We start from the raw sequence: 14,096 nt of genomic DNA, 5'->3' as shown, positions 1-14,096 counted from the left end.
TGAAGAAATTGCTTTGGCCTATGGCAGAGCAGAATATAGCCAGATGGGAAATACAAACAGAGATAGATAGAGAGAGGAGATAGAATCAGGGAGACATCATTTAGCTGCCAAAGGAGAAAGACACCAGAACCTAACTGGTAGGCCACAACCTCATGGTGATACAAAGATTAAAATAAATGGGTTAAATTAATATGTAAGAGCTAGCAAGGAATAAGCCTGAGCTGTTGGCCAAACAGGGTTGTAATTAATACAGTTTTTGTGTGATTATTCAGGTCCGTGTAGTTGAAAACTAAAATGCTCTCTCTGTTTATAGTAGATAATTTCAATTTTGATATATTAATAAAAAATTAGATATGAATGATGGTCATATTATATAGCTATGTGAACACAATTATTCTGACTTAAATATTCACTTAATTATAATAAAATATGTTTTTTGTTATATGTATTTTTTATACCTACAAAATTTAGGTATTACATGTAATTATATGTTAATGTAGGAGTAAGTCTTACAGTTTTTTGATATTTTTAATACTTACTTTTTTAAATATATAATACCTAAATTATAATGCAAAAAAGAGTAATTGAAAGGTACATGAGCTTTGTACACTGATATCCCCAAACTTTTTGAAAGAGATTAAAAATTAAGTTATTAAAGGCAAAGTTACTTAGGAGCTACAAAATCACTGCTTTTAAGGGTTGAGAGAACACCTTGTAGTGGTATGGAATATATAGTATAGTATAGCAAATAAAGAGGCACATCATCTAGGACATTCTTGTTAATAACCAGATAGTTTGGGAGCATGTAATCTTTTTTTTTAATTTATTTATTTATTATGTATGCAATATTCTTTCTGTGTGTGTGCCTGAAGGCCAGAAGAGGGCACCAGACCTCATTACAGATGGTTGTGAGCCACCATGTGGTTGCTGGGAATTGAACTCAGGACCTTTGGAAGAGCAGGCAATGCTCTTAACCGCTGAGCCATCTCTCCAGCCCCCAGCATGTAATCTTTTAAGTGTAAATTTTGCTTTAGAAATTTTCCGACACACTCTTTCCTTTGGATGATTTGGATGATTCCTCAATAATCCATGTTTAATCATTTATAGACTATTAAGATGATTATGACTCGAATTTGTGTACACTTTATCACCTTCATTAAGATGCTCAAGTGTTTACCACAACCTTAGTCAGCACCTAAATAATATTGTTGAATATATTAACCTAGCTGTTAAACAATTTAAATAAGTCTATCTACTATTCTAGTAATTACTGAAAGCATAAAACATAACTTGATAGGAACAAATATTTTATTATACTGTTCCACAGTTTAAAAAGCTAAACTATGAATGAATGAGTGACTTACTTATAAATGAGATCAACAAGAGAAAAGAAAAATATCTAGAATGGCTTTATGAAACATTTAGAACCTGACCTAAGCTTAAAGATATGGATTATATGTAAACAAAGGATGAATAGAAAAACAGGAGCTTATTTGTAGAAAATAATGAAAATAAAATGGTCGTATAATATTGTAACCAAAGTTCTCCTGTACTCTTAGGTTACTCTTTTATTTTTAAACATTTTTAAGAACCTGCAAACCTAAACACTTTTGTTTGTTTGTATATTCTGTATCAACACTAACTTCTCAAGTCAGATAAATAAATCTTAAAAACAGACATGTAAACATTTTACTAACCATCATATCAATAATAAGCAAACATCACTTATGGTAAAAAAAAAAAAAAAACCCTAAAGGATCAATAGAAAGTATAATGAATCAGAAGACTATGTAGAATAGTAAAGTAAGAAGGATAAAATTGGAACTCTAAAGGAAAAACTGAATTTGTGTTTAGGACAAAGAAATCATGTCAGGTATTTTAAGGAAAGTGATTATTAAGTCATGAACCAAGGGTCTATAATAAAGAGATATATAAGCTCTACATAGTGCTTCACACTTAAAAACCCACATCTAAAAACATACCATTACACGAAAACCGATACATCCTTAAGACCTTCCGTTGTTACAAAGAAGTTAATAGATTAATTAATTATAACTGACAAAATTAAAAAATAATACGAAAAAGCTAAATGTGACGCAGTTCTAAAATCATATTGGAAGCCAGCTGAGACTTTTATAATGAGAGAAAGGGAAAGGGGAGAGAATAAAGAATGGTCATTGCTTAGATTGAAATATTAAAAAAAAAATGAACTGATGATGAGCAAAAACCAAAGAAAGGAGGGGCATGACAATGGAATAATGTTTCAGAGATATTTTCTTGTCACTTCAAATACATTAGGTCAGGAATAGACAGAGCTGTTTCCTCTGCTTCTTCCTGTCCTGTGTGTCTTCTCTTATAGTACTAACTGGGTGGGAATCAAATGATGCTGACAGTTGGAATAAACTGATTTTATCATTTCAGAACACAATACCAAAGCCTGCTTTTACCTCTATAAAAGTGGATATTGTCACCATTATTGACTTGTTCATTAACCAGAACTCTATAGTCTTAATATTCTACTGTGGGACTTTCCATGGAAAACTCGAAACTACAATCAAGGCGTCCCACCTCTATCATATAAAAATGAGCTCCCGCCTACATCAAATGAGTGATGCTGTTGCTCAGTTTCCTGTGGAGCCTACTGATGATATTTTACTAACCTTGAGAATCTGGTAGAATTCACTCTCTTGAAGGGTAGAAGATAAGGAGTCATCAACCACCTCTATTTTTCTAATGATGTCATCTCATTTGTGATGGATTCAAATAACAAGAAACATGACAATTTTCACCGGATTTAGAGCAATGCCACAACACTAAGACATGCTTAATCTCTTGCAAAGCCACTCATGACAACTTTAGCTCTTTTAAGGAGCTCCTGAACACATCATATGCTATTAATACCACTGAGAAAACTAGTTGGACCCTCTAGGAAATGATACCCAGAGGATGATTAGAACATCATCCCTACATACACTCATGCCTTTTAAGCCTAGAGAAAGATCATGCCTAAGCAAAATTGTTGGTGTGTTCATGCAGCTTTCCATCAGCCCATGTAGAATGTGTCAGTCATGAATCTGACTTTTTATCTGTAGAAAGTTAACATATATAATGAACTTGAGTAGATGGCAATCCAGAGGTCTGAGATCCCATAGAAGGTATCTTAGGATACATCAAAATATGTTCTCTTCTGTGGGTTTCACAGTGACACTTTTCTGCATTTGACAATGGAGTGGATATTTTTCTCAACAAACACTTTATCAAGTTTATCATGTTTATTGCAATGAAGCAATGAATTAGCTAAAGGAGCCTCTTTGGAGTTTATATTATTAGCAGAACCATAAGGAGTGAGATCTTCTGGATCTTCAGCCAGCCAGAAAAGGGACTTCAGTTTTTAACATGTCTTTGAATCAACTGAGTATCCCACCACTAGGAAACTGCCCTTCTCTGAGTATTAATATAAGTTTGTTAGTTGTGTATGATACAAGGACCTATTGTCTTTGTATATGACCATAAAGATTTTTCACCTTAAACAAAAATATAATGTAAACATTAAGCTAATTATACTAGCTAGATTTTAAGGTTCAATAACCATTCCTACCCCACCAGACAGTGCAGATAGCAAATTTCACTATTTAAACATTGTTTGATAATATGTATCACTGATGGATATCCTTTCTCTAGAGGTGGAAATTGACACAAGTTGTAGAAGCTAGCATTCTTTGAATGTTTACCACACTTCACACATTGTGCTAATGCTCCATATATGGTCACAGGCAGTATTCATAAAAATATTTTGATATATGATCTATTGCATTTCAATTTTACAGGTGAAGAATGACCATTAGATATATAACTTGCTTAATGTTGCATTCTAGCAAAGGCAATATTTAAAGTTTAAATCCAAGAAGAGAGAAATGATGGAAATGATTGCCATCTTTTAAAAATGAAGATATGCTGGTGGCTGATAGAAGTATAGACTTTTATTCCAGCTATAAGAATACTACACACTACATCAGGAAGAATGCAGGCTACAAGAACAAATGAGTGAATCCAAGTAAGTTATCTATTCAACACTAAAGTTGAATAGTTAACTTTATCTTAGTTAAACTAAAAAGTACAAAAATAAAATGAAATAAAGTTTTCAGAGCAACTATATCCCAATTTACTTTGTAAGTGGGCCTTTTTAAAGTGAGGAATCTACTGTTGTCATAGAAATGAGCACAATGCTACTCTTTTAAGCTTACATAACACCTTCCATCTGATGAGCTCAGAAAGACTTATAAACTTTAATTCATTAATAGTCCTTTTTATTGGAAGTGCATCAAAATTTACATAATAGGATAGAAAAACAATTGCAGATGAAACAAAAGAAAATTTCATTGCTAACAGTTTCACAGAATATACACCATTTCTTAACACTGAAGAAATGCCACAGTTATCCGATACAGCATTAATCTTCTTTCTTATACAAGCACAAACCATCTCCTATTGTTTTTTTTTTCCCTCAAAAACATACAGCTTCTCTTCCACCCACTCGTTAATTTCTATTTCAAGTGTTTGGTTAATTACCTTAAGATGTATTTTAAAGCATCATTATGTACAGTTACCTGCACTGCTCACACTGCTAAGATAATCACTGACATAAAACTGGATCTTTCTTTAAGAGTATACATGATCTTATTTTAAAGGGGGGGGAACCGTAATTTATATAGGAAAGGTTTGATAGTTTACATGTTTACGAAAAAGTTTAACAATGAGCATAAGATCAAACTGGTCCCTCCGAATGTAGTTAACAGATTGAGGGGCCAATGAGAATGGCACTGGGATTTGTCTCCACTGCATGTCCTGGCTTTTTGGGATCCTATTCTCTTTGGATGTATACCTTGCTCAGCCTGGATGTAGTGGGGAGGGCCTTGGACTTCCCACAGGGCAGGGTGCCTTGCCCTCTCTTAGGACTGGAGGGGGGAGGGAGATAGTATGTGGGGTAGTAGGAGGGAAGTGAGAGGGAATTTTGATTGTTATTATTTTTTAAAGTAATAAAAAAGTTTAACAACTGAAAATTTAAAGATGCTTCTTTGTCCAATTTCTTTTTAAAATGCTAGGTTTGAAATAACAGTTTAGTAAGCACAGTCATCCACAAAACACAATGTTTTGTCTTTGACAGATGTATTAATAGATAATTTATGAGGTTATAACTTCCTCGATACTTTTAAAGTTGACTTCCTTAAGAATATTTTCCTCTAATTATCAAGCAAAACATTTGGGAACTTATGTTTTTAAGAAAGGGCATTTTACTATTTTCTCAGCTAATATTACTTTTTCCTCATTCTGTTTCCCGCAAACCATTCATCCCCGATTCATGGGAACAGGGACATTGGTTTTTGAAGGGAAGACCTGTAAGGCCACCCTGCCAAAACAGGTATGCAAATAGGACACAAATTCCCAAATACTATTATGACCCAACTTTTGAGAAAGAGTAATATCGAATTAACTGCTTCTTCTTAGCAAAGCTGATTGTTACCAATCCCATCATTCAATAGGTTTTATATCTCCAACATTATCCAATTCCTCACTGTCAGTTTTCCTGCTGTTTGAACATTCCTGCCCAAGCCCTCTTTGCTGTTCTCTCTCATCATGGAACTCCCCCCTCCTCTCTCTCTCTCTCTCTCTCTCTCTCTCTCTCTCTCTCTCTCTCTCTCTCACACACACACACACACACACACACACACACACACACACACTTAATGTGCTTTTCTTCTGCCAGTCTCTTGGTGCCTGAGAAAGCGTACAACACAAAGTCTGTTTGTCGCCTAGTCCCTGAATAACAGACAGCAAAAAGTGAACTGGAGGCTCCAGCTACTCTTATATTTCTGGCTATGTGGTCATTTTCATCAAAGAATCCCTCACTGTGGAAAATAAATTGTGAGCAGTCATTTTGGAGAATTTTGTACCTCAGTATCCAATCTACTTTATAATGTTAGTCCACTAAGCAAAACTGGCTTAAAGAAGAATTTGCTAATGGTTTATTTTACTATAAGCAACTTTCAAGCACCTTGCAATGCTTATCCTTTCATCAACTGTCCTGGGTTTGAACTCCTGCTGAGCATCCGAATTGCATCTCATTTGGGTTCCTCAATTCATCCCGCTGCAGTTCAGCTGTTGAAGTGGTCATCAAAATGTAATAAGTTGATCGAAAAACTCTCAGATATTACTTTAGAATAAGCTTATTCCTTTTATGAAAGATGCATCTGTATTTGACTTTGTAAGATAATAAATTCAGGGAAAACCCAACTGGGACCTCGAACATACTCTCCTACAATATATGAATTTTATACTAAATAAGACTATAATATTCTCCTCTACAACTCAAAGACACATCCCCATAGGAAATGGAGATGCTAAAATATTAATAGCTGATCCAGGTCTTCTAAGCCTACTAAGGCACCTTAAGCTTTATCATAGTCTGAATACTGTAAATCATTATGTTCATCTAATCGAAACTCTCTGGCTGTTCTTCACCTGCTTTCCAAGCTAATGTTTCTGTATTCTTAAGATAGAAAAAAATTTCAGGTTTTACCCTGAAAGAAGGTAACGTCGAAATCAATTTATAAATTTAATAAATATTGTCATAATTACTGTTATGGTGTTGCTATTATTTAAGGCTTCTGACAACGGAATGAATAACTACAAAATAAAATTGCTTTCAGTGATTTGTTTGCTGTTTCAATTTCAGAATATGCATATTGCCAATGTCTTTATTCAATATTTTATTTCAAATTGTTATTTCCTCACTCAACCCATTCTTACATTTTGTGGTCATTCTAAAACCCTGACACCAGCCGTGTAACTGCTTTTTTTTTTTTCTGTGTGTTTTAGATTCTTTTCCTGGTGCTCTAATAAAAGAATCCGACAAAGAAAACTTAGTGATGAAGGGCTTATTTTGGCTCACAGTTTGATATCGCAGTCTGTCATTGTGGAAAACACAGCTGGTCACACTGAAACCATGAAAAAGAAGCAGAGAATAATAAACACCTCATTCTCTGCTTTTTCACAGCCTAGGGTCCAAACCCAATGAATGGTGCCACCCACAATTGAACAAATCAAAATGATCACTCCCAAGTGTGCTCAGAGACTCATCTCCCACATGACTGTAGATCTCACCAAGATGACAACAGAAATAATCATCACATTTCAAGTGATTTTAGTTGTATCCGATGTAGCGTCCTCTGGGAAGGCAGCTTGAACAGCCTTCAGGTAAAGCTAACCGTTGAACAGTTGAATTTACACTGTTCATATGTTCTTTTGTTTTTCTCTTTTATTTTTTGAGATTATAATATTACATTATTTCCAACTTCTCTTTCTACCTTCTCATATACCACTGTCTTTTTTTCAAATTTAAGACCTCTTTGTTATTAATCGCTGTTACATGCAAACGTGTATATTATATATACATTTTCTTAAATACAAGCTACTCAGTTCTTAACTTCAGTGACAGCATTATGGTCTTACCAGTTAGCTTGGTGATAAATACCACACATACAAGTATCATCTCAACCATCTTCTGTGACTAGAAACACCTTTAGCTTCCATATTCCACTGTTTCCTATCATCAAACCACTGGACCTGTTGGGCTAATCCAACAAGTCTTAAAGCTTACGATTTTTTTCTACCACCAGAGATTTAAGTTTCAATTTTGTGTGGAATCTGTGATATTCAACAATTCTTATAGTCTTACTCAGAATTTTTGCAAAAATAATCATTTAGGTACAATTTCAGTTCCAAAATATTTCATAAAATGAAATTCTTTTACAAGGACAAAAACCTTAGATCATTTAACCACAGTTGTCTAACCTAAACAGTCCCAAGATGGGTAACATCCACATTTAATGTGGCATCTTGGAAGCAATACCCCCAATCTAAAAAAAAAATCTAAAAAAAAAGGGCATGAATCAGGAGAGAAGAAATACTGAAATTAACAACCGTGTGTCAATATGGCTTCATCAACAGCAACAAATGCATTGTATCATCTCCATCAGGTTGGGAACAATGTTGGCAGAAATACAGAATTTTTCCACTCTCCTCACTTTTTTTTTATAAAACATAAAGGATATATTAAAAAAAAAAAAAACTCTATGGTGCAGGATTTCATCTCAGTGATAGAGCCAGGTCAGAAATTCAGTTTCCATCACCACAAATGGATTAATTAACTGAAACAGAAATCTGGCCTATCAGAACTTAGTGAAGACAAAAACCACTGTGTTCAAACTTCTGAGAAATAGGAAACATTTTCTATAGAAAACTTTTCAATTATCCGTCTCTCACCATCGTTTGTGAAACAAAATCACAACAGGCCCTTTACTCTAGCCTGGAAGGTCACACTTCGTCTGGCTCATTGACTTCCTTTGGCTCGCTGACCTCTTGCTGACCCGACCTTCTTACAGTAGTCAAACATCAAAAGACCTTAATCTTTTCTCAGAGTCTTTCCTCTCTCTCACACACACAGGGAAAATTCCTAGAAAATCAGGAAACATAGCAGAACAGAGAAGAATTACTCTTTCTTTATGCTCAGCAACTCAGCTTGTAAAAGGAATGGAAATACTGTTTTACACAACACAATATATACTGCTAAATCACAAGAGAATAATAGATACACAAATACTTAGGGGAACGAAGAAAAAAAAATTGTAAGAAGTAAGGTGCAAATATAAGCCTTGAACCAATTCTGAGAGCCAGGGATACATTGCTGGAAGCATGCAAAGTCAAAATGACAACTATGCTCAATGGAAGCCTCCTCCTTCAGCTAAACATACCGTTCACACTCTTAAACTAATCAGAGCAGAAAACAAAGGAAGAGACATGGAAGTCTCTCATTGGGTCCCATTACAAAGCGTCACTTGCTTTGATCTGCTTCCTGTCCACTTCCCTAACAGGGGCACTATCCTGCTTGTTCTCCCTTTCTGTCCCCTTATAAGCAGTGTGCCTTTAGCTGGTTTGTTTTTCTGCCTCATATCTCATCACATTTGGCTCCATTGTGCTGTGCTGTCTCTCTAGCATCAATTGCTTCAGTGTGTCTGGATCAAAGGCTTTAGGCACAAGCCTTACCCCAAGCTCCAGTTGAACTCTCAGACCCCGACAGTTTGTACACTGCCTCCTTTCTTACGCCAAGTAATTTAGAGAATCACTGCAATGTGCTAGAGATGAATGGAAAAATAATTGTCAGACGCCTACCTGGTAGACTACTTGAGGAAATGTAAATGCAGCCTTCAATGGAGTCAGCGAGGCCGAATTCTGAGTTCGTTCCCTGCAAGTTTACATAGGTGCTAGTAGGCCCCAAAAGTATACCATTAGAACCTCAATTTGATAACTTCAAGCATAAGGGTTGTAGGAGAGCTATACTGATAAGTGAGAAAAACTCTAAGGAGGGAAGACATTCCCAAAGAAATATCAAGGAGGAAAGACTCTCAACCTCCCCTTTCCTCTCCCTCATCTGCTTACATTTACTTCCCATACTTCCTTACACTCATTCTGGTAACTTCGTTAGTCTGCAGTCAGTAGATTAAAGGATCCATTGGGTATCTAGCTAACACTGAAAGAATCCCAGCTCTGTGGCTCCACGATGGATTAAGAAGATGAATCTGACTCCTCTAAAGAGATAAGAGAATGATGCCAAAAATTGGATTCAAGATCCACCTCTTAAACTGTTCTTAAAGTGTTATAAAGTAATTTTTTCTTGTAACACATTATACATTTATAGGCTATACTGGAAATACCAATTCACCACTACTATCTCTCTACAACTCCCCCTAGCACCCCCACCTAGCTCCATCCCATGTTCCCATTCTTCATTTTTAAATTATTATCAATAACCCCCTCAGTGCTGCCTGTAAGTACATTAATGTGTGAGTAGCCTAGCAGTGCCCATGATGAAAAGAATGAGTCTCCCTCTGGCAGCAGCTTTTAGTTGCTAAGAGCTCCCCCAATGTATACGGGGCCTGCTCAACAGGAGAGATACCATATCGGGTACTGTAAACTTGGCTTGTTTTTTTTTGTTGTTGTTGTTGTTTTGTTTTTTGTTTTTTTTAACTAAATAGTCACAAGATCAAACTATATTCTAAATATTCATGTTTATAGTCATAGATTTGTGACATTTTCAATTTTGATCAGTAAGCCTCTTTCTGTGGTGGGGAATGGTTACGGCAAAGACACCTAACTGATCAAAGTTCTGAGTACAAAATTACTGAATCCTCAGTTGTGGATGGGTCACTTCAATCGTGTAAACTGTTCTTAGTTATAGATGGACTTGATAGGCACAAACAGTGAGGAAAATCTGATCTATACAGACCAGAAATGTATGTACATAATACCTCTATTTTTATTATTTTTATTTTCATTATCTTGGATTTCGACATCTTCATTATTAGAAAAAAGAAACAAAACAAACATCAAATTAATTACAACAGCGACATACTTAGTCATGCGGCAAACTTAGAATCCCAAGTAATCATCAGCTATGCAAAATATGGCAAGAACAAACCAAGAGAACTTACATCACAATCTACCCATTGTCCTTCCTAGAAAACATCATTATGAGGAAGAGTAGTCTAAATTCTGTGGAAGGACAATATTATAAGAAATTTTTCTTATACTGATTGAGATACCATTTAAGCCATTTTTCTCTAATTAAACTAGAATCATATGTGATTAAAACAATCCCCATGGCAACCTCTCACATCATGAGGTACACAATAGCCATGAAGTAAAGAAATTTATAGTCAAACAATGTATGGTATTATTTTTAAAAGCAATGCATTCCAATAAAAAGACATTTAACAATTTATATCTCTAATTTGTGGATTCATTTTTCTATTAATACAAAAACACAAATGCTTCAGAACACTATGAAATAAACATGTAATTAGTATAGTAAAATTTAAGCAGAATGTACATGGATTCAGACTAGAAAACTTACCCTTAACAGCTAAAAATAGAAATAATTAAGCAGGTTTTTTTTTCTAATTAAAGGACATAACATTGAGATATATGTCTTCCCAGTGCCCTTGTTTCCTTACCTTTGCCTGTCTAGAAGCAAGGAAGGTGGTCTGACTTTCAATAGTGAGGAGGACCATACTTGGAGCACTGGCAGTCACACGTACATGAATGCTTCACAGAGATAGGTGGGGTATGTAGGTAACTAGATATACAGCTGTCCTCACATTGGAATTCTTTCCATAAAAGTAAAGAGTTACATGTAACTTGCCCATATCAGTCTAAAAATTTCACAAAGCACACTGTTTTTTTTTTTTCAGATCAGGCATCACAGAAACACACAGACATGAACACACACACACAAACACACAAGCACACATATACCATCTTCCTTAATTCTGTAGAGGCAAAGGTTCATTTAATTAGAAACCCCCTGCTTGATTATTTCTATTTTTGACCATTAAAATAATTTTCCTAGTTCCTATACACATGCATTTCCCCTATATTTTACTGTACTAATTTCATGTTTATTTCATAGTGTCCTGATCAACTAATAGTTCATTTATTTATTTATTTAGCTTTTCAGAGAGGGTTTCTCTGTGGCTTTGGAGCCTGCCCTGGAACTCTGTAGCCCAGGCTGGCCTTGAACTAACAAAGATCTGCACGTCTCGGACTCTTGAGTGCTGGGATTAAAGGCGTGCGCCACCACTGCCTGGCTGTATTTGTATTTTTATATAAATAGAAAAATTAATTCACAAAATATATAGATGAATATATATTTATGTACACTATAATATGTCCACATGAATGTCACTAATATTAGCATATTTTTAAGTAAAGATTTTACTTAGTCCAGACCTTAGAATGCATGCAGAAGGGTTGTTCCACACAAAAAACTATAAGAGATCTTTTCTTATTTCTTTTGATCTGTTCTTAATTTCTGGTACTGCGTTCCTGTAGCTATGGCAACATGATAGTATCTTTTAACTATTTATTTATGCTATTATTTGGATGAGTAGGCAATTTCTTCTTTCCTGAATCTGTAATAGTCTTCTAATTTACCATAACAGCAGTGTTGATGACAGCACTACCTACTCAACTATCTCCCTTAAACTTCTGATCCCAAACCAGTTCTTCAGCAGACACTTTTCAAAATGAAATACGACCGTAGTTATTGGGAAAGCCGTTCCTAAAATAGTAAAGGAAGCATCTACCTGTGACTAGAGCACATAAAACAGAAGGAAGCACGGAAACATTTTCAACATTAAGCAAAATTGTCACTACTATCATTTGCAGCAACCATGCCAAGACCAGCAATACAATGCTTTACCTTCGCATTTACTACCATGATTACTACATTTCTACATGATTTCTACATGACTAAACAAATAACTTGTCAAAAACATGCATGTGAGATCCACTAGTTGTTGCCAACTGTGTATTTCTTCCCAAGAATAAAACTCACACTCTAATCTTCTAGTTAACTACAGTCCAAATGCACATTTTAGTCAACTCCTTTAAAAATTACATGAAAATATACTGTAATGCCGATTATATGACTTTAAAACTTAAAAATTGGTAATATTAAGCAAGTTTTTTTGTGGTAACCAAATTAATACAATTTAGGAGACAGTCAACTTTTAATTTTTATATTATTTATTTTTATTTGGATGTAAATATGTGTGTGGAGTGTGTGTGTGCAGTGAGTGAGTGTGTGTGTGTGTGTGTGTGTGTGTATGCATGCCTACGTGTCCCAGAGCACGTTTGTTGGTTAGAGGACAACTGTGACCATTGTTTCTCTCTTTCCACCATGTGAGTACTGAGAGATCCGTCTCAGGTAGTCAGTGCTGGCAGCAAGTACCTTCATTTGCTGAGCAGTCTTACAAGCCTACTAGAGTTAGTAATCTTCCATAACAACGTGATTTCAAATATTGGAATGCCTCTCTTTATCACTGATATCTTCTTACTTGGAATATTTCCTCTGAACTTGGTTGGAAAAAGAAATCATTCATTTTTGGAAACATCAGTGATAAGAACGCTTCACAGCATAAGTATATATCTATCTACAGGAACCGTCTTGTCCACTAAATATTCTTATAGAAACACAGCTTATAAAGTTAGTAAGTGATAAATGTGAGACAGAAAAGCACTCACAATGGAGAGTAAGATCATACATATCTCCCTTTGCTTTAAATTTTTGGAAGAAAAAATAACTGAATTTTTGATTATTTTGCCCCTTTACATACGACAAAAAAGAAATGCTGAATACGCAATAACCTCAAAGTACAGAACTTAGGCAATGTTCGGATTTCCATAGGAGGTGTAAAATTGTGCACAGCTTTTCATGTCTGTACTTTATTCTTCAGCTAAGCAATATCTATTGGTCACTTTTAAAAATGTATATGACCACATTTCACATCCTTGGAAAATATTAGAAGTAAAAGCAAATAATGGTATTAAATAGAAAATAAGGGTGAGTTAATCTGCATCATTTCAAGAAATATACCTTTTCCATCTTTGTTTATAATCAATACAATCTACTATCAGTATTGCATCTAAAAATGTAATATTGATGGACATGAAATGCCATATTCTAAAACATTTCTAAAAATATTTCCTTATCTTATAAGCTCTTCATCATTCTTTCTTTAAAAAAAAGTTTCATTGACTGACACATTTTTATAAACTGGTGAAGTACAATGTGATATTTTGAGTCATGTAAAATAGATTAAAAAAAGCAAAGATAGAAAAGTATAATGGGAGAAGGAAGCAGACAGGGAAAGAGGAAGGGAAACAGACAGGAGGGAAGGAGGATGGAAGAAGGGAAGAAAGAAAAGAAAAGAAAAGCAAGCCAGAAGGTCAGTATGCCTGTTCAAATGAACTTTTATGGTTAAAATCCCTGTAAGTACACTGTATATACAAATAATGTGAGGTCTTACACACTTTTAACCTCTTTGAAAGAGGTATGGAATGTTTCCTTACAGAAACCTTAGCTTAGCAGGGCGGTGGTGGAGCACGCCTTTAATCCCAGCACTCGGGAGGCAGAGGCAGGTGGATCTCTGTGAGTTCGAGACCAGCCTGGTCTACAAGACCTAGTTCCAGGACAGGCT

The 14,096-nt window shown here is 35.1% G+C and overlaps 1 protein-coding gene across 1 annotated transcript in view; it reads right to left on the bottom strand.

Moving 5' to 3' along the window:
* Positions 1-14,096, bottom strand: part of Foxp2 (forkhead box P2) — a 497,529-nt gene that overhangs the window by 353,456 nt on the left and 129,977 nt on the right. The gene's annotated exons all lie outside the window — the stretch shown is intronic.

Source organism: Microtus ochrogaster, linkage group LG10 (genome assembly GCF_000317375.1).
Source record: "Microtus ochrogaster isolate Prairie Vole_2 linkage group LG10, MicOch1.0, whole genome shotgun sequence".
NCBI lineage: Eukaryota > Metazoa > Chordata > Mammalia > Rodentia > Cricetidae > Microtus > Microtus ochrogaster.
The sequence above is the reverse complement of the archived record's forward strand: the minus strand, read 5'-3'. Positions and strand labels throughout refer to the sequence as shown.